Genomic DNA, 21794 nt, shown 5'->3' with positions numbered 1-21794 from the left:
AGATATTAGCTCAATGACTTTTTTATAAGCTAATTAGTCATGGACTCTGAACAAGCAACAGATGATCCAAAAACAATGATTCTGCAAAAGTGTGTTGTCAGTCCCCATGAGGGCAATAACCCCAGCTTACCAATAGGAATTATATCTGTGACTGTCAACTTCTTCAACTATATTAACAATAACTATCTAAATTACGAACAAGAACACATGAAGTATGATCAGCTTCTGTAAAGTTCTTAAAAATCCTGGTTTTACCAATATTTCCTTTGTCAGAAGCCATGCTGTTAATCAAATATGAGATAAATCTGCAGGGATTGCACAACGGGAAGAAAGAAGGAATTCCCCCATAATACAGTGAACATGCCTCTTCCTAAAGGAACAGAGGACATAGCAGGAAGTGGGTGCTTCAGTTGAAAATTCCTGTCACAAAAAGGCAAGCCTGGCCACCAGCACAATCCAGGAGAAAAGTAGTTTCATTTTCTGAAAACCAAAGTCCTCTGTTGCAAAATGTTGTCTGTATGATCATAATTGGGATTCCCTTACCTGTAACCACAACGACAGTATGTGATTGTACAATGACACTTTTTCTGTAGGCTATTGCCTTGTTTAGTACACAAAACAGATGCAGGTCACCAAATGAAATCTTGTCTGATGGTCCTTGGCACAGCCTGGTGCATCATTTGCCACAAACTCCTCAAAGTGCAGCCTGAAGCCACAGGACACTCACAAGAGACAAGACAGCTCTCTCTGGCAGCTCTCACCAGAGCACTTTATGGTCCACAAACTTGAGTGTGTTTCAAAAATAGTGTTGTCCTTATTTTACATTTAGCCAGTGTGGCAACTCAACATAAGAGAATTGGGGGGTCCCAATATGAAATGATCATCAAGCATTTTGCTGTCTCCTCTACTGAGAGGCTTAAACTCAGCTACACTCAAACTGATTTGCTTCAGGTGCAGTAAAACCTGGCAGAAACTACAGAAACTACCTGCCAAGGAAACATGTGCAAGCCCTCAGGTGTTATTTCCTAAAGAGCTATAAAATGGGGAGTATTTTATGATCAAAGCAGGCTGCCCTTGATTTCAGCTATGAGAGTCAGCACTTGATCAAATCACAGCCAAAAGTTAGGGGCAGGTATTCCTAACATCAGCAAAAAGCTTCCTACAGCACCTTGACCACTATTAATTAGGATAAACAGGGTGGGGTTGGGAATCAAACTCCCCAGAATTATATTTGACTGGTTAAAATCCATTTCAGGGTCTGGAGAGGGCAATAAGTTTTCAAGGAAGAAGTTCTGTCTTTCTATCCCATGCAAGAAAAATCCTTTGTGTTTGTGTCTGGGAGCACAATGACATACACATGTACATAGACCTTGGAAAAAATTGCCCCCCTACATAGAAGCCACATGAAATCTTTAGGCTACTCCTCACACAAGGGCAGCCCAAAGCAAATCAGGCAATGCAGACAGAAGTTCTATATCAAGCCACAGCCTTCCTCAGCCTAACATACAGGCATAACCCTTTTTCCTCATTAAAATTACAACCTAGCTGGTATGATAATTAACCTAAAGGCCTCTCTGAACATGCTTCTCCAAATAACTTATGACTAAGTTACTCCAGATATCTTGCAACGTATCAAATATGCTATGACACAAGTGCTAGGAAATCTAATAAAACTCCAGCAATAATAACTGTCAAGAAGCTACAAAAAGATTCTGACCACGCTCACGTACTAAAACCTGATGTAGAGACAGCCAGACATTGCACCAAGAAATTCACAAATATGAATGCAATAAGCAGAGAGGCAGCAGTGTATGGGCACAGCATGGAAACTGGATTTTTCCATAGGTTGCCTGTCAACACCCCATTTGGGACTGATGCCCTGAAACCGACATGACCTCTGAAACCTCACACTGTTTACAGCCATGTCTCCAACACCCTCACACTCCTGAATTGCCTTAGGAGTGAAGCATGCTGACATGGCTCTGGAGGTAAACACAGCATTTCTGGAGCGGAGCTGCTCCTGGTTTGCTTAAACTAGAAGCTGATGTGTTCAGTTCTGTCTGCACCCTGGTGTGCAAGTTCATAACCACAAGTAAGGGACTGGCCATTTTTTCTTCTTTTAGGAGACTTCATAGAGTCACAAAAGTTATAATTATATACATATTTATTTTTTCTTGCTTCTTTACTCCTGTTAAGGAGTATGTTGGTAACCATATGATACTGCTGAATCGAGTGACAGGGGTCAACAAACAGAACTAAACATAAGCACAAAGAAAAGCACCATATGCCTACTGAAAAATTTTACAGTGACTTACAGATACTAATTTCAGCAGAAGACTTCCATAGAGTGTAACTATATATTCTCCTACAACCAATTCAAGAAACACAAAAACTGAAATTACATTGGCTTTACTACTTCACAAATCGAAACCTTCAATAGACACACCCCGTGCACAGCCATCCACGTTTACAAAACTACCAACTAGTCAGATTTATCTTAAAAAAATCAGGTCCTTAAATGAATCACAGTCACCTCAAGAACCGTTAGTCTGCTAATTGAGAATGGACATGGTGACATACTTGCTAGGCAGCAAGCAATGACGTTTTTGTTACACCTAGATTAAATAGAACAGGACTGGAAATTCTGGATTTATAAAAATCAAGGCTTCTTTTTGGGAACTGAATGGATTTTTTTACAGAAGCTCACAAAAATGACAAGTAAAACAGACTATTTATTATAACTAAGAAATATTTTTTTTACAGCAACCAGGATCTAGATGATCAAGTATTCAGACAATATCAACTGGAAATATTGAAATGTAATTAAGAAATGCATTTTACATAAATTTTTGACTGTAATACACAATTCAGCTAGGCACACTGAAAAATGTTATCTAGAGCCCAAACACTGTGTGCTCATGTAGGATATAATCTGCAGAGAGACTTAAGAATATTTTCATGCAATAAATATAAATTCAAGCTGTGTCAACAATATAACCAATGGACTAAACAGACAAAGGTGCACAAAGCTTAAAGGAAAAAAACTTTACTTCTCTGCCACAAATATCCCACTTTGCATCATAAAAACATCTAATTTGTTCACTTGTGTAGTTTGGGCCAGGAGCTGTCTTTTAACCCTTATTTCACCACAAGGAAGTCTTTCATCATATTCTTTGCATTTTCAGTTCAGAGTTCTGTACAATCCCATATATTCTCCTTTCACAGATATCACCACATTCAATGTGCATTTTCAGACTGGAAAAGAAGCATGACACTGATGACACTGTTATTCCAAAGTCCAGGACATCAGGGTTAATGTATTCCATTCACTCATATTGCATATAAAACAAACAGACCAACAAACTAAAAACCTCCCCCACAACTATGATTATTGCTATGACAGAAGTGAGATTTTTTTTTAAGTGGATGGTTGTTTTCTCCTTCTAGTTGAAAAATGGAGAAAAATATTGTAAGCATATTGTCCCTAACAGTTTCCATAAACCTCCAAAAATACTTGCTGAAACTTGAGATATTATCACTTCACATCTTAAGAGTCCTACTTAGTCTTTAGATCAGCAGTGTATTTCATCTAAAATTATACACAGTGTTTTCTTCAGGACATTTGTATTTCTCATCACAGCAGAGAACAATAATAGGAAAAGCCTCCTTTGTAAAACATATTAAGTATTAAAAAAAAAAAAAAAAAAAAAATCACAAAAGGCTAAAAATGTCCCATCCATGACATCATCACAATGCAGCAGATGAAAGGAAAACCATTTTCAACAGGACTCATCTTTTCATCCAGAGGAGAACACCAGAACGTATTTAAATCCAGGAGGTCTTGGTACATTCTTATCACCTATCATCTACATCATAAATGGAAATCTGAGTATGTGGAGAACCACAAAGTGGTCAGAGGAAAAGAGTATTTGTGAAACACTGGAGAGATGGAAATTGCATCCTCAGTGTTGGAGTCACACCTATTCCTTGTTTTCTCCTGAGCAATTCCAGGTGGGGATCAGGCACAAAGAACAAATGTGGAGATATTCTTTCAGACTTCAAATTCTTGCTTTCATCAATTAGGTTACCGCTAACTTCTGTGAATTAACTGGGAAATGCAGATGGACACACAGATTCAGTTTCAAAAATGTGGTGGAGAATAGAGGTATAAAAGGAATAATGGAGAATATAAAGACAAAAAAAAAAAGCAGCTAAAACAGCTAATTGAAAAACAAAGCAAAATTTAATGTTCTAAAATTTTATCCAATTACAATTAATCCTAAGGAAAAAAACCCTGCATGCACGGACAAAATTGACAAAAATCAGACAAAAAGCATTAGAATTACTGTATAGAAAAGGTACCAGTCAAACAAGCACAGCTGATGAAGCAACCCAGTGAACAACAGGATCCTAGAAGTCTTTCATGTAATAAGAGTAACCTTCAAAGCCTCAAGATGGACATTACTACACAGCTGCTTGCAAGGGGAGAACAGACAGAGGCAGCACGCAAGATTTCCTCCTTTAGTTTTTGATTTCATTTGAGAGCACCAAAGAATACCAAGCCATAAACCCCCCCCCCCCCCACAAAAAAAATTAAAAAACCTTGGCAAGACTGAATCTTGTGCAGGTAGAGGAAGAGGTCATTTAGAACACTGCTGAAGCAGGAATATTGAGATGAACCAAACTATGCAGTTTTAAAGCTGTCCAGATTTCTGAAGGAATATTTGTAAGAAGAAAAATTGGCTGCAGATCCTGGAGCATATGGAATGCATAGAGGCCACCTACAGCAAACTGAGAATTCCATAGAAAAACAGGTAAGCTATTTGATTGATAGCCCACTGCCAAAAAACCTGGAACACTGAAGAGACATGGGCTAAACAAGAAAAATTATGTATACTGTATATATATTGGATGTGACATGGCAATTCTGCCTAAGCACAACTGAGTAAAAGACTGTTTACTGAAAAAGCAGACTGAAAAGGGCTAAAACAAAAGTTACAAGAAAAGAGAATGTGCTAAAATGTGATGAAAATAGAAGATAAATAAAAGAGATGACTGAACTGCATGAGTATGATGAAGAATTCATAATAAAATTCACAATGTTGTGCACCTATAAGGCCACTCCAAAACAAAGTGCTGGAAAGGTTGCATCCATCATGACAGGGATTAATGGATTCATTTTCATGACCAAGAAAAAAAAAAAAAGCTTTTTATCAGAGGCTTTATTACAGGTAACTGTTGCTAAAACTCAGCACATTTGAGCGATGAGTGAGAATTCACTGTTTCAACCACATTGTACTCCAGTCAGCTGCACGTCTCCTGCAGGGACAGTGATGTCAATCTCTCTTTTCTAACAAGTCATCAGATTTTGTGAAATGCATGAAAATTTTATTGGAGGACTCCAAAAAGTTCCAAAATCATGGCCAGGGAAAGAGGCAAAAGGAAAAATGGGACTACTCTGCTGCAGCCCAATTCCACTAGAGACTAGCTCAAAAGAAACCCAGTTTAAATGGTCTGCCTTCTTTTTCAGGATCAGTCCCTTGAACACCTGACTCCTCCACTCTTCCAGCACCAGCAGCAACATTAACTGAAAAAAGATCTGCCAAAAGGCAATTAAGTTCTGGCAGGTTGTTCCACGCTATGATAAACCTTACAAAAGTTGAGATTCAAAGGCAAAATTCTATTTATAGCAATAGCATATTTTAAATGGGGGTGAGCAGGGAGAACAGCCACTGGACAAAACAGAGCGACCACATCGTTTGCTGCAACTTCAGTTTCGTTTCTCTTATTAGTTCATAGATAAACTGAACTCTGGTGCATCCAAAAGTTAATAAATTCCTCATTTTAAAGAGAAGCAAGAACCAAGAAAAAAGCTTTTCTGTTTGTTTTGTTCTGATAGAGTTCAGCAGGAAAACAAGAGAAACCTTCCTAATATACACACGTAGGAACCTGAATTCATGACAAAGCTAAATAAACTGGCTACAGTAACAACAATGTTCCTGCTTTTCTGCACTTCAGCACTGTTCATCCCCACTTATTAAAGTGGGGTGCCTTGAAGAGCACAAAAGTAAAGTGAAGGCCAGATAGAGACTATGTCCATGTGGAAAAATCTGTTCTGGTTGTGTCAGCAAAGAACTACACTGCAAGCACTGAGGAAATCAGTGCATGACAAACCAGTGTCTGGGTTTTTTGTTCTATTAGGAAAAGCAACTGTATTGCATTTTACTCTGTTGCTCCACAATCAGACTGAACATGTCTAAATTAACTTACTCCTCCCACTTCCCAGTTCTTGGTCATACTTGATCCAGTTCCCATACCAAAAATACCTGAGCCAATACCCAAAGAAATGTGCACTAGACAGGAAAAGGATGGCAACATAAGGAGAAGTGCTTCAACCACCATCTCAGGAGCATCATTTCACTCTAAATGACTTCCACAACTACAGGGTGACCATCTTGACACCCTGAGAAGTCAAATAGACATGAGCAGGATTCGTACATCTACACAAAACAGAACTAATAAAATTACCATCATTCACAACGCAATTTCTCACATTTCAGCTCTTGCACTAGCTAGTTCTTTGCCATATACACCAGTTTTCCTAATATCCACATGCCCGGGCAAACTCAAATAATTGACACATTTCCAGATAAGTGACAAGATAGGAGCAAGCAGAAAACACTGTCCCCACCCTTCACACTTCAGTGTCAGAAGCTCAGAGTAGAGTTAATAAGTTGCTTTCTCCAGACAGGCTACAAATATATTTGAGCTGCAACATCTCTCTGAAGATCTTAACTTGCAAAATGTTCCCAGGTATATTGTGAAACACACATTTCAGAGATCTGTCAAGATATGTCAAGATTCCACCAAGTTTGTCAGCTAGGAAGAAATACACTTGATTCTACTGTAGACAAACACTGCCTGGGACTTATATTTGTGTCACGTTTTCCAAATAGCAACTAAAATAATACACAATTGAATACTGCTGTCTGGGGGGAAAATAAGTATTTAGACCATAAACAAACAGGATCAAATTAACCCAGAAGTACACATGCCTTGCAGCAAGCACAAGAAACACAACAACAAATAACACACATAAATATTCTTCAAAAGCATCTGGCAAAATTCACCATAATGAATTCAAAATATTCAAGCAATTATTTCCAGCCAACCACTTATATCCTTCAGAAATGAGATCCTTAGCATTTTATCATTTTCTTTACTGTCAAGGCATATTTCTTCAGTAGTTGGACTTGTTTTCTCCCTGCCATTTGGCTAAGCAACTAAGTAACTTATTCGGTAACTTCCAGACGACCTAGCAAATGAAACTGATTTGGATTAAATAGCAACAGATTATTTCAGTGGTTAAGCAGTCACGGGTATGCCAGCAACATAACACATCTGAAATATATTCCACTAATCCTATCAAGTATGCTTTTACTTATCTTGAACTAAACATCTATTTTATGGTCCATTTCTTCATACCTTCTAATCACAGCTCGTTTTCAATGTCAGAAAACCTGAAATCCCAAACTGAAAAGCACATAGAATCACAACAAACAAAATTTTCTGAGTAAGAGGTACATAAGGGATTGCTGTGGAATTACTAGTGTTTACAACTATAAGCATATTTACTGCTTTCCTTCCTTTACAGGACAGATTTGTTACAGTTGAAAGCTTTCCCTTCAGGGCCTTTTAGAGAAGCACATATATCCCACAGATATGCCATAACCCATAAAGTCATCTCAGTAAGGCACAACACAACTGTTCTCCTGAGGGTTTTTGAGAGTACAAGGGCAAGAGGAGGAAAGGGACACGGAAAAAGGAAGGAAAAGGTGTGCATGCAGGAGAGGGAAACTATACCTCTAGTTTAGAACTGAAAGGATTTAAACTCATCTAAACCAGAAGTCTTTTCCATTCCCCACCTTTTACATGCTCAGATTTTGTTTATTTTTCTGACTCATTACTCAAAAATTTCCTAGATCCTAATCAAGTCTAACAATGCTTCAGAGGAAGCACAACTCCAAAATGGGAAGGGGGAGAAAGTCTTATTTAGGAATTCTTCATAAGCCATTAAGTTATAAAAACTCAGGATATCCTCCAGGAATGGTAAGAAAAATGCTACATAATAAAGTACAATATCTTTAAGTCATCAAAACATGACTTGGCTCTGAATTCTGGATGTCAAGAGCTTAGATGGTGACTGTTCATTCTTATATTGTACTTCTGTTTGAAGTACCCCAGATTCTTCCAGGAGTGGAGTTTGAAATGAATTTAAGATTCAAGCCAGAAGTATCACAGATGAGGAAATCCTGAAACACATCAGTGGATCAGTGGTCTGCAAAGATATCTGGACACACAGAGTACATGAACCACACAGTCTCCCCAAAAAGCCTTTGTTGTCACAGAGCCTCCAGAAGAAGCAGCTTTCTACTCCATTTTAAATTATCACCTTGGCTGATACCAGGCTACACACGATGCACTTCATCAAAAGCCTCATCCACGAGCACTTGAAAATTATTCCCTTTACCCACACAATACCACTTCTCATTTTTATTAGCTCTACAAAGTTTTCTTATCTGGCTTCAAATAAAATACATGAGCAAATGATGCTGCACCTATTTTTATAGTGATAACATTTCTTTATATCTTTGGAGATTTAAAAGTAAAGACTATGTCATTGTTTATTTATGAAATCTACAAATTTAAAAGATAAAACAGACTAATATGAGAATAAAATTCAGATAAAGATATTTTGTAAATGCATTCCAGTTCAACAAAATGAAATTTGCTCCTAAGATATAATTTATCCTATTAGATTCAATCTTGGGAAAAACAAGTCTAAGTAAGACTGCAAACATTTCACTAAAGCATGTCGGTCTTTTTGAGTCTGGGTTTAGAATTCACGGTGCAAACTGTACATTTTGAAAATAGAGAAGACTGAAAGCTATTTACAAGAAACAAGTTAAGTATGTGTATTAGCATGTACATGCTAGGCTTGCCATCTAATACAAATGTCCATGTAGAATGATCTTATTTCTCAATAATCTATTTTAATTAGACAGCTACATGAAACAGAGCGCCATGACATCATATTACGGCTAAGTAGTCACACCCTCTCCTTCTCAGAAAACCCAACAACAGAAGTGAAAAATCTAAGCAAAGTGACAATTTTATATCTACTGCTGAGGATAATAACCAGCATTTCCACTTTTGTGCAGGGCTGGAGAAATAAACACGGTACAGAACACTGGGCATTAAAGCAGTTCCTCAGAAGTACAGCACACTATCCTTGCCTACCATGACACAAATCCTCCTTCCTTGCAGCAGCACTGTCACTTGTGCAGTTAAATCATTTTTGCCTTGCCAATCAGTACCAAAGCCAAGCAAACACCTGCTTGTTTCTGAGAGAGATAATCAACAGTGCTGTCAACTGCACTTCAGTTTCCTGACAGATCACTGCAACACCCATGTAGGCTCTGCTCACTCTGAGCTTTCCACACTGGCAGATTTGCAGTGGCTGTAGCATGCCATCCCAGTCTCATCCCATCCCAGTCAAAACCAGTAAAAAAAAGAGCCACATAGCTGTAGTGACAAGCTGGGGGTATCACCCATGCCGGCACATGAGTCAGTGCAGCAAGGCTGAAATGCCAGATAATTACTTGGATTCAAGAATTACTCTTCATATCAGGGAAAATTACTAATACAAAACCAGTCTAACAGCTTAATAGCTGCATTCAATACCCTCAGCCATAAAACACAGGGATTGGAACCAAGACCTCTGGGAGGTGTACTTAATTTTGAAAGAGAAAACAATAACTCATATGCTCCTACTAGATTATCGCTTTTGCTGTTAGTGGCAGAGTCCTTGTGACAAACACATGGGATTGCCAGTCAGTATGGCCAGGTTAAAGCACAACTTGCAGATTCTGCTGTCTTTCAGGGCAGAAGCAGTAGGCCCTGAGAGAACTTAGCCTGAGAACTAAAGTTCCCAAGCGCCCTCTCCAAGACTGGCTGCTTTCTTGGGTACAATTTCAAACCTGTGGGGACTAAACCAGAAATAAAGCTCCCCTCAGAGAATGGGATGGGATGGAAGATGGAGAATCATTTTTAAAGGCTGGAATGCTTCTAGGTGAGTTCTTTTTGGTCTCCAAAAAGACCTAATATGCTTTTAAAATAATAAAAAATAGAATTAGCAGTGGAGAGTCCCACTGAAGTAGAAGGACCACGAGCAATTTAACAACAATTTTATCCACTAGCATACTAACAGTTTTAAATGGCTATATAAGAAAATTACATGCTCCTTTCCCAGCCACAGGCATTGGCACTGCTCTTATCTTACCACCCTGCACAAAAACATGTGCAAAGACAAAACCAACCCATCACCAAAAAAAACCAGCTACAAACTCCGATGACAGGAAAATGCATGAAGCACTGCATTGGTAGCTACACACGAGCCATTTCATCCAGTCAGGTGAAACCTGGAAATGCTCTCTTTCAAGAATGTTAGCATTACACACACTGACGTACCTGCTCAGCAGTGTTGACATACTGCATTTCACACCATCAAACACAGCAAAAGCAAACAATTAAGTGCAATTACTATATGGCACAGAAAGATTAGGGAATTAGTAACAGCTCCAGGTGCACAACTTGTTGAAAAAGCATTTCTTCCAAACTAAGCCCATTTGCACAACATGATAAAGTGAATATTAATGCAACGTGTAACTTACAAAATTAGTAATGCAATTTTTAGGCTGCTGGAATCAAGAAAAAGACTATCCTTATCTCAGACATTAAAGACCTTTGTGTTTACAAATCCACAGTAGGCTCTGCTTTAGAGCTTACACATGTGAAACAGATTAAGAGGCACCACAGTGGGGGTTAATGTCTCAAACTTTCTGCTGGCTACATCGTCAGTCCCCTGCTGCTATTTTCTACCCCAAGTAAAGATTCAGCATCATTTACCATATACACTTCACCTCTCACTTGTACTTTGTTTAAACAAGTCTCCACACATTAATCTTAACTACAGTTACTCTAAAACAGGTATGACTTGGGCATAGGATACCCTGCAACATGAAATCACCCTTTAGCTTTGATCCCAAGTGTCCACTGCTTTGGAAATGATGGTTCTGCCATTTTATCAATCAGGAAACAGCGAAGAGAGAAAAGCTATCAGCTACAATTTTCAGCTGTGGGGCAAGCTTCACAAGAGACTTTTTCTTGAAGACCCAAGTCCTAAATTTGGAGTTTGTGTGAAAAATAAATTGTTTTGAATACAAAATAAAGTTCAGATCTACATACCTGTGTAAAGAAAAAGCTTTAAAGAAGGAAAATAATACTAAATGTTCACAAGGAGCCTACAGTATTTTAAATCTCATTATTTTTAAGATTTTGGTTTTTTAGGGAACCTGACTCACGATCTTTGAACGCACTCAGCTGCCAACACAGCGTGTAGGAAGAAGGCATTAGAGACTGCACATATCTGCACAGCAAGGCATTTGGGAAGATGGCCTGGACAAATGTTAAAAAAATAGGTTTGAGGACACAAGAAACTTTCTTAAACAACTCCTAATGTAACTGGCATGCAAAGATGATTGCTGTTCCAAACAACATTTTGAGATGTGACTGCAGGAAAAATAATCTATTTTACTGGGAACACAGTTCTTTATCTAGGCTCATTACCTCACTTCAGTGATATGTTCCAGAAGATTTCACAACAGATTAAGAAAAAAAGTGCTGTTGTTTCATGAGACACCTTTAAAAGATGTGCAAACACAGACACAAAACCCAAAAAAAAACTCCTAATCTGACAAATGAGAAAATATATTCATTAATATCAGGAGTACCTTTGTGAATAGGAAAAGCAATAATTACACTCTAGCAGATATAAATTGCCAGCACTAGCACAGAAGAGACTTGCCAAAGCTGAGCAGACCCAGTCTGCAGCTGGGAAGAAACCAGCTCTCCCCAGGGATCCCTGCCACAAGAAGAGCTCCAAGACCCAGGGGAGAATGGGCAACCACCTCCCTTCCAGATATTTTTGTCCACAGCAGGAGCAACCCCATCACAGCCTTTTGTCTAGTGGAAAACAATCTTGATTTTGCCTAGACTGCTGAGATCTTTGAAAAAGCCTTTAAGGGCTACAGGGATTTAGAGTAGATCAGCTGGAAAGTTTAAGCACAATGTTTAAGTGCCTAATGTCCCATTCTGCCTAGAAGGAGCTGAAGATAGGACATCTGCATGTAAAAGATGAACAATGGAAACAGAATAGAATATTAAATGTCACAACAGGTACTAGGTCAGGATCCTGATTTGCACACTGTGGCACTGCTGCATTTTGCCTTTGGTCAGAATTTTCCCCATTAAAGCTACGGGGATGGAGAGAGCAGAGGAAGAACTGAAAAAAAACGAAATTACATTAAAGATCTTAAAATGTTCCAGAGAACTCAACAGTCCTCAAAAAACTATTCTATTCTATCTGAAAAGAATGAGGAGGAATTTGCATGCAGTTTTACAGCTTTCATGTTATTTTGGGAATTATGAGAAGATTGAAGAGATTAGGCTTCTATATTCACATCTATTCCCAAGTACTGGAGTATCCACATACCCTTCTCCACAAAGTAATAAAGAAAGCTAGAAACCAGCCATCACATACTTTTGTGTGGCAAAAGATCTGCTTTAGAATTCCCAAAGTTTTCAAGAAAAAATGTTATTTACTTGCGTTACTCAGGACATCTCTACATCACAGGAATAACCAGAATTTCCACAGATTAAAAAAAAAAACACCTTAACTCTGTCAACAGAGCCAGCTGCAGTCTCCAACCAGCACATTATTAAGAGAATTGTTTGCCAATTTACACTTGTGCACACCATTGCAAGGCAAGGGTGTTGATCAGGTATTGCTGACAGAATACACAGAAAAACATTTGGCTGCACAGATGTTGCTGAATCTTTATAACTCCAAGTGATATAGTAAATGGAGAAAACATAACTCGGTTCTCAGAATAAAACCAGAATATGCAAGCTTAGGGTGCAACATAAAATAAATGCAGCAGTAACCAAGCGATTACATACTAATAAGATGAACATGTCAGACTCTGGAATTAAAATGACAGAATTTCTTAATGGCTGCCCTTCAAAACAGAAAAAAAATATTGCAGAAGTTAAAGAAATCCACTGCCTTAATCTAAGAGGCTTTCTGGTACTTTTTGCCAAATTATCAAGCAGCCAGTGTGAAACTGTAGGTGTTACAGCCTGAGTTCTGCTTCTTGCTTCAGTGACAACTACTTAGATGGCTGTCAGAAACCTAGGTGTTGTCTGTTCTACAAATATGTTTGTTTTCTTCAGCTACAAAATTCTACATTCTCTCTGTCTTGGCTGATATGTAATTACACATCAGAAACGTAAGTCACTTCAGCCTGATGAAACAATCATATTTCATTTCGGAGCGCCCTCTCAGCCTGGTGATAAGAACATCTGCTTAAACTGGCAGAGGAGAGGAGGACTGAAAGTGGAAATGCTTTCCTGGGAATTCATGATGTGTTTTCAGCTGGATAAATTCTCTGCTGGGATCCTGGATGAAATCTGTGGTAACATCACTTTGAACTCTTGATGTTCAGTTTAGTGTAACAAACGTTCTCTGAAACCATGCGGCAAGGGGGTCCTTAAGGGAGGACTGTCTGCTTATTATGTGCACTGGAACTGCAGCCTAGGTTAAAAATGCATTTTAAGTGCATTAAAATGCTTAAGAAAAAATATTTCTTAATACTTAAGAGATACTACTGACTATTGCCAGAGTCTTTGCAATGCCCCTGGGCAAACAGAGTGGCACAAACAAGGTCCACAGCTACATATCAGAGACTGAAAGGGTGGGCAGTGATGACACTGCTGCACTCAGGTCTGTGCCCTAAGAATAGACCACAAAATTAAGATAATTGAGTAAGCCTACCTCCTTCTTCCTCCCAGCCCTAACCAACACGGGCTGTGAGTGTAAACCCAGATCAAGGATACACATTCAGTGGCAGTAGTTGGCCATGACACAACAGCAAAGCCACAGAACAGCTTGATTAAGCATTTAAGTCACAGGGAATGTTCAGGGGAGCACTGGCAGTGAGGTAGCAAAGCTATCTGCATGAACAAAGCCAACATTCTGATATCAGGGATTCAGGAGATACTAGGAAGGAAATTACTTCCAAAGATATTGACAGATATATCTGCATGCATAGTTGCATTCTGAAGGTAAGAGAACCAAAGAGAACATTGTTAGGCAGCTATGCAGAGGCACTGTGTGTTCTAACAGAGCCAGTATTGTTTGCTGTTTTCTGGATTACAACCTGAGTCTCTGAAGGAGCTTATCCCTTCAAAAATCAGATTACAGTAAGGCAAAAAAGGCAATGGGGAAAATGTTTATTTCTGCCCAATTAGCATATTCTTGTGCAACAACTCTATTAAGTCACAAACTAATGATTTTTTTGCCCCGTCTCAAGAGCTGATGTACTTGGAATACAGACTAAACTTCTGCCATGCATTCCATCATTGATAATAACTAAAAAGTCTAAGGGACCTGCAGTTTTTTTGAACAGAACCTGGTGGATTTTTCTGCTCTCAGTGTTCTATTTGTTCTCTTGGAAAAAAAAAAAAATGACAGAATTGGAATCCTGACACAAGCCATACTAGCTATGATCAAAATTTAGTAATAAGGTAGTTTCCTCTCTGTTCTCTTTCAAGCTATAAGTTCCCCAGTTCAAGCTGAAGCTGTCCTTTAATTAATTCAGCTGGTACTTCTAATTATGTTCTTATGACATGTTCAAGCAGTACACTCTTGAGGGATTATCTCAAGAGAAAAACTAATTCCAGTTTATTGTATTAGACCTCTCAAGTGTTTCATGCAAGTCTCCTGATTATGACTTTTAGAGCATCAAGCAATGTTTACAAACACTGTACATTACAAACAATAACTTGAACTACATGCAATAGACTAGCAAATTAAAATGAGCTTGTAAAGGAAATTCTGAAATGGCACATCAGGTGAGTGTTTTGCAGAACAGTAGATGCACAATCTTTGAACTCTAGAAAAACCCTCAAAAAGGTTACAAAGTTACCTCCAAAGACTAAGGAGGCTGTACAAAGCAGTAGTTTGTCTAACATCCCCTCTTGTTTTCCACTCCTGTTAACTACATCTTCCTTCTTGCTGGTCCTCCATTAGTAGGAGATTTCCTATGAGATTTAAAATGCTTTACACAAAACATGGTATCACAGTTCACTGTTGCAATCATTTTAATTTCTGTACTCATCACTCACAAGACACACCCAATCACGTCATCCTAACTTCTCAGGCAACCAGAGTTGTACTGTTGCTGCTTATTTCCAGCCCCCTTCCGTTGATATTCCTCCCACTGTAGCTCTGCTGAAAGTATAAACCCAAGTTCTCCCTCGCATCCTTCAGCACTGCGCCATAACACCAGGCTTTTAATCCCTAAATCACTCTCTTTATCCAAGCCATTCATGTAAACGTATGCCTTTAATAAGATCTATAATCACTAACGCGTTCATATGCTTGAAACGCATACCAGAAAAGTGTATGTATGGGTAATAATCATGAAATTATTTCCCCCCGTTCTGTCGTTTCTTTCTCAAAGTTCAAGTGGATCATCTCCAAATATTTGAAGTTGTACCTGACATACTACTGCATGACAAATCAGCCAAGTAAATCTACAATCATGAGGCAAAACTTACTGTAGAAGCTTGACCTTGAAAAATATATTATTTTCCTTTCCGGTAAATTGTTTTGTCTTATTTTCATTAACACCTTAAGTGGCTCTGAAGTACTGCCTATCTCTACAACAACTCAAAGGTACCACTTATGTTACATGTTCATCTAACATACAGGGGAAGAAAACCATGGAAAATAACCTCTAAAAGGAGAAGCAGTCACATAACACACAAATACAGATGCTTATTTATATTTATACTGAATAAACTAAATATATTGCTATAATATTTTCCATGACTCTCTGCAATTCAAAGCACCTTCATAATCACCTTCACATATGCCTTGTTTTCCAGTTTATTAGGGGGGTTTTAACATCTTTTTAGTTGTGATAACTTTTTCTTTCCATAAAGATGACATTTTAAGAACTTGCAACTGCAATGGAACTGTAGGAACTGAAAAGTTTAAAAGTGGCATGCTATTTAAATTAGAAATCTAATAAGTGTCTCAAGTTCAAAAAGAGACCCCAGAAATCTATTTCTTCGGAAGGAAGCCAATTCCTTTGCATGAAGAATACAATTAACCTTTAGGTTATTTTTAGGCCTTTGATTGACTGTCGGTGCCCCCTAATAAATGAGAAAGACAATGAAATTAAATGAACAACATACTTTACACGTTCCTCTAATTGCCATACAACTTTTAGACCCTCTCAAACGGAGAATTTCTCTCTGAATCTCCCTCCCCGACTCCAAGGCAGAGCTGCCGTCCTTGCTCAGACTTCTCTCTATTCGCGTGATGATCCAGCAAACTCCTCCAGCACTCCACCCTCCCGACACACGCGGAGTTAAAATTATCTCGGTGGTTTGGGTTTGGTTACGAGCCGAAGATCCTCCCTAGTACAACAACTGAGCGCTCAGCAGCCCCAGCGGCGAGCTCGGCTGCCGCCCAGCACCGCCGGGCTGCCACGGCGGAGCCTCAGGAGGAAAACAAAACCTCCTCTCGGATAAAGGCTTTACTGTACTTACAACGGGCAAAAAACCCAACCCCGAATGAAAGGCATCTCATTATTCGCAGCTACTTGAAATTCACAAAGCCCTGCCCGTGTGTCCGAGACCCCGGGGTCCGTGCGGGTGCCGGGCTGGGAGCAGCCGCTGCCGGCGGCCCCGGAGCGGGGAGCGCGGACCCCGCAGGTGAGGCGGGACCCGCGGGGGCGAGGAGCTGCTCCGAGGAGCTGCCCCGCGAGCGAACCGCGGCACCCGCGCCGAGCTCCGCCCGCCCCTGCCAAGTTCCGCGCCGACGGCAGAGCCCGGGGCAGCGCTCAGCCGCGGCGCTCAACAGGCGCTGGGACCCCCGTACCCCCTCCGTGTCTCGGTGGCCGCCGGCCGCCCCTCGGCACCGCGGGGCAGGGGCTGCCCCGGCACGGGGCCCCGCGGTGCCGCCGGGCGCGGAGCGCCGCGTACCTGCCGGGGATGGAGCAGCCCGTCCCGCCGCCTCTCCGCGCCGCTCCCGGCGCCCGCTCCGGCCACGGCCGCCCCGAAAGTTTCCTGACGTCAGCGCGGGCGGGCGGGCGCGGACCCCGCCTGCTGCCGGGCTCGCCGCCGCCGGGCCGGGCCGCCGCCGCTGCTCCCGGGCTCCCCCTGCCTCCCGCCGGCACCGCCAGGGCCGGGCAGCCAGCAGCAGCGAGCGGCGGAGAGAAGGCGTGAAGAGTGGGCGGCAGTTGAGAAAGTGAGGAACGCGATTTGGTAACTCTACACTCCTCAAGGAAGCATCTCCTAAAGAAAAGATAGTAGACACACTCGCGCGGGTCTCGGTTAAAGCTGCAATGAATTTTGTCGGGTACAGATGCGCAGCATCGCACTTTGGAGAACGCCTGTGGCATGCACTCCCCATTAAAATGTGCTTCGGAAACACCAGAACGGTGTAACACAATATATTTTTATAATAGTCATAGTATGTGCAAGTTAGGGACAAAGCATTTCCTGTTCAAAGGCAAGGAATTAATATCCACCATATTTATTTTATTCCTGGTGGGCTCCCACCAATAATAGTGTCTGTGGAAAGGCAGTAAACTCATCTATTATTCCTTCCTGATTATTTTTTCTTAACAGCACATGAAAGATGCTTTTCATTTTACATTAATCACTAGACAAACGCCGAGAATGGCCATTTAGAAAGCAAAACAAAACATGTCACTGAAATCAAAGCAAAGGTGTTTGTCTGTAGCAGGTGTATTCCTGTTTTAAAGACAAGATGGAAAACAGTTCAAGGTTGCAATTTATGGTCCAGAGTGGAAAGTTTCACGACAGAAAAAAAACCCATGAAGAGTAGAACTCAGGAGCACACAGTTTTTTAAATCAGTAAGCTCTAGATAACTACATGCATAAATATGAAATATGTAAAAAATTAATTAATGTGGCTGCCTTTTCCATTCATGATTAAAATAAAAACCAAATCAAACTCCAAAATAGGTACAAAAAACCCAAGTAAATTAGTAGTTTGTCTGCTCTAGACATCAGAAAACTACTGGAATTTTCCATCAGTATGCGTTCTCAAGTAAAGGAAACAAACAGAAACTTTTCACATTGCTTCAGAGTTATTTGTAAACTTTACTAGGGAGATAACAAGCTAAATTCCAAAACCTAAACAGAAAATGAATTCTGAGAAAGAAGGAATTGGAAAACACTTGGGGAAATAGTATGAACTTAAAATTCTAAATAACATCAAATCCAGGAATTGTTTTCAGCTGCTGTTTCCATATACTAAACCTTAAGTACTTTAGGAGGGGGGAAAAAACCCAAACAAGAAAAAAATACCCCTACTAAACCTATCGACAGCAACATTAAGACAGTTGAAGGAGAACCTGAGCAAAACACATTTCATTCACAGATAATGCATGAGTCACATCAGAAATAAACTTTGACTGTTGTTGTTACTGACAGCTATTCCCTTACACCTTTCTGCAGCATCTGGTTGGAGCTGACAACTGCATTGCATGCATCTCCTCAGCCACTTGTCCCTGTCAAAAACAGTGACAGGGAGGATGGGAAGAGAGATAATCTAGGAATTGTATGAAATCGTTGAAGAAAAGTAAAAGCCAGCTGCTATCCAGAATGTTATTTTTTTAGAGTTTCTCAAAGATACAGACACAAACTCACCTAGCATAAGTCTCAAACATTGTAATAAAACATTTAGGCTTCAATTGCTTGTTTTTTGATGTTTGTGTGGGTGTTTTTTAAAGCAACAAGGCAGTTCATGCAGTGCTTCCTTAGACAAAACTGCAGTTCATCTCAGTGTCAGGAAGTGTCTTTATCTGTCTGGCATTCCACAACATACATCCAAAGTTGGTCTTTGGTTCAGATCATAAACAAGTGCTCAGCCTTGTTCAGTAAGTGTACCAATTTTAGTTTGATTAGACAAGCTTAGCTGTCATCTGCAAAGCAGAGCACACTCTACACAAAGAGAAAACATTTCGGCTATTGAAATACATACTATGAATTTTTCAAAGGTGATGCAGAAAGCAAGTAAAATTAGGGGCACTTCATTTTTTTTCTGGTACCATAGCAGACTTTAAACCAGAGGAAGCTAAAAATAAGTTGTTATGCAGGAATGAGGTTTTTTTACGTATTCTGAAATAAAATATGCTTGATGAAGGCAGGGTAGATTTTTTTCTAAAATCAAGTTATACCATTTTAAATGCAATAAAATTACATGTATAGACTATATTAGTCAGGAAAGGACATTTTTCAAAATCCTTTCTGCATGGAAAATTTTTTTCTTAAAGAAAATGAAGCATTTTATAACACAAGAGCAAAATACTCAGTACATAGGAAGCTTTCTAGTTCTTCTATGATATATTTTTGACATAATCTGTGCTGAAATGCCTAAATAAAAGGAATGTAGAGCAAACCTATTTTCAACTTAAATTTGCTGCATAGTATTTGAAGGAAAGAGAAGAAAATATGACATCTGTCTCCTATGGTCAGTTTTTTCCCCCATCAAGAGTGGTAACCTCAGGGTGGAAAGAGGACATTGAGAGGAAAAGTAGAGGAAAAATATTTGAACTTTCTCATTAATACCTATTCCTCTTAGTTTTTAATTGTTGTGGTCTATAAAGCAAAAGACTGAGAGCAAAAAGAACCAAATCCTGCCTTGCTCAGTAACCCAGATCCCCCACAATCCAAGAGGACAAATTCAGGTCATTACCAGACTATCATACCTGTGTGTTGTAGAGAAGTTGAGCAAAGGACTGGGCACACAAGAAATCAAAAGAGAATACTCAGAGGAAAAAAAAAAAAATCTTTCAGAAACACATAGAACAGTTTGGGGTGGAAACAACCCGAAAGATCATCCAGTTCCTATCCCCTGCCATGAGCAGAGACCTTTCACTAGGCCAGGGTACTCAAAACTTCATCCAGACCTGCCTTGAACACTTCCAGGGCTGCAGCACCCACAGCTTATCTGGGCAATCTATTCCAGTGTCTCAGAAGCCTCAGAATTTCCTCCTAGTATCCAATGAACACCTGCCCCTTTCACCTGGGAGCCATACCCCTTTGTCCTATCACTACATGCCCTTGTGAAATGTCCCTCTCCATTTCAGGCTTGCACCCTGGCTCCTACATGAATGGTCTGGTTTTGTTGTTCTCCTGAGACAGTAAATGTCAGTCATGTCAACAGATGGTGATGACTGGGTAGAGATCATAGAGGACAAGCAAAAGCAATACAATCAGAAGCCTTTTAGACCTGTAGCTTTCCCAATATCAAAGAAAAAACACCAAACAATTGTCACAGGAAGTCACAGTAGAAGCAGCCACAATACACAGAGTATCACCACAAAATTTCAGAAAGCTTCAACCCACATGAGTAACGCCTTACCACATCAGAAGGCTTCAAGCATCAACCCACACATAGTACCACTTCACCACTCCAGAAGGCTTCAGACATCTGCCCTTCTTGTTCTTCAGCCCAGCCTTTTATCCCCTCCTGTTGATGCCCTGCCCCTGTGTGCCCTCTGCTCCCTTCGGTGGTTGCTCAGTGCCCTGGGCACTCCATGGCTCATTGCTGTCAGTGCTGCTCACCTGCTGCTCACAGCTGTGCCACTGGGGATGAGGCACAGCCCCACTCCCAATCACCACAAACTGTGTCCCTACAACCACTTGAACTGATTTGCCAGAAAATAGTTACTAGGGGAAGACAGAGATTAAAGAATTGCTCCAATTACAGAACATGATAAGTTTCCCTGTCTCACCTCTCATAGACCAAAAGCTGCATAACATTACTCTGCAACGACATGAAACAAAAAACCAAAACCTTCTCATGAACAAACCATGCCAGAGAAGCTATTCCCAATTTTCTATTTAATTTATAGCTCCTTTAGTGTTACGGTAGTAAAATGTACATCCCCATTTAAAGTTTTCCTCACCTTGCCAAAAGAACTTTAAATTGCCACATTGTAAACAGATATCACAACATTCATCTTAATGACCTTAGACTATAACAAAAACAAGCCTCTGTATTTCAGCAAAGGGAAGGACATCATTAGCAGTATGATCATTTTAGGAATCACAGATGGCAAAGACCAGAAGGACCCGAGTATCCTGCCAATTATTTGCCTTATCTATAGACTTAACCAAGCACATAACAAGGCTGCTGTTGGTCAGCTCATCAAAGCAGATGTTAGTCTCTTTAAGGCAGCTGTATGGCATCATATTATCTGAATTTTCACTTTGATTTGGCAAAATAAAAACCTCTTTTGGGAGAGGACTTATGACAGGGGCTTATGTACATTAGAAGATATGATATGGAGGCAGGAAAGAGGGAAAACATGAGTAGGTGTCTGTTCTAGCTTTATTAACTGGGAATGTAATCACGTTTCAAAGATGTGAAGAGTTATTCACTCAAAACCACACTATTTCTTCTGTTTCTTTTATGGTCCCATTTATTAAAAGACTCTTGCCAGATATTTGATAGTTTTTTCTGCTCATGATGCTGTTACTCTTTTTTTCCATTTTGAAAAACTTTAAGAGCAGAAAGAACTATTACATTACTTTGATTTGGTAGGTGCCATAGGCTACACAATTTT

General features: G+C 39.9%; 1 protein-coding gene across 5 annotated transcripts in view; it reads right to left on the bottom strand.

The window, feature by feature from the left end:
* Nucleotides 1-17261, bottom strand: part of GULP1 (GULP PTB domain containing engulfment adaptor 1) — a 141820-nt gene extending 124559 nt beyond the window's left edge. For 4 of the 5 annotated variants that reach the window (XM_041487569.1, XM_041487567.1, XM_041487571.1 and 1 more), the window contains exon 1: nucleotides 17176-17241. The gene's annotated coding sequence lies outside the window, so the exon portion shown is untranslated. Of the gene's footprint in view, nucleotides 1-17175 lie in introns of all 5 variants that reach the window. The other variant, XM_041487568.1, reaches the window with a different exon arrangement.
* Nucleotides 17262-21794: the final 4533 nt, after the last annotated feature.

Source organism: Pyrgilauda ruficollis, unplaced genomic scaffold (assembly GCF_017590135.1).
Source record: "Pyrgilauda ruficollis isolate IOZ18807 unplaced genomic scaffold, ASM1759013v1 scaffold81, whole genome shotgun sequence".
Taxonomy (NCBI): domain Eukaryota; kingdom Metazoa; phylum Chordata; class Aves; order Passeriformes; family Passeridae; genus Pyrgilauda; species Pyrgilauda ruficollis.
The sequence above is the reverse complement of the archived record's forward strand: the minus strand, read 5'-3'. Positions and strand labels throughout refer to the sequence as shown.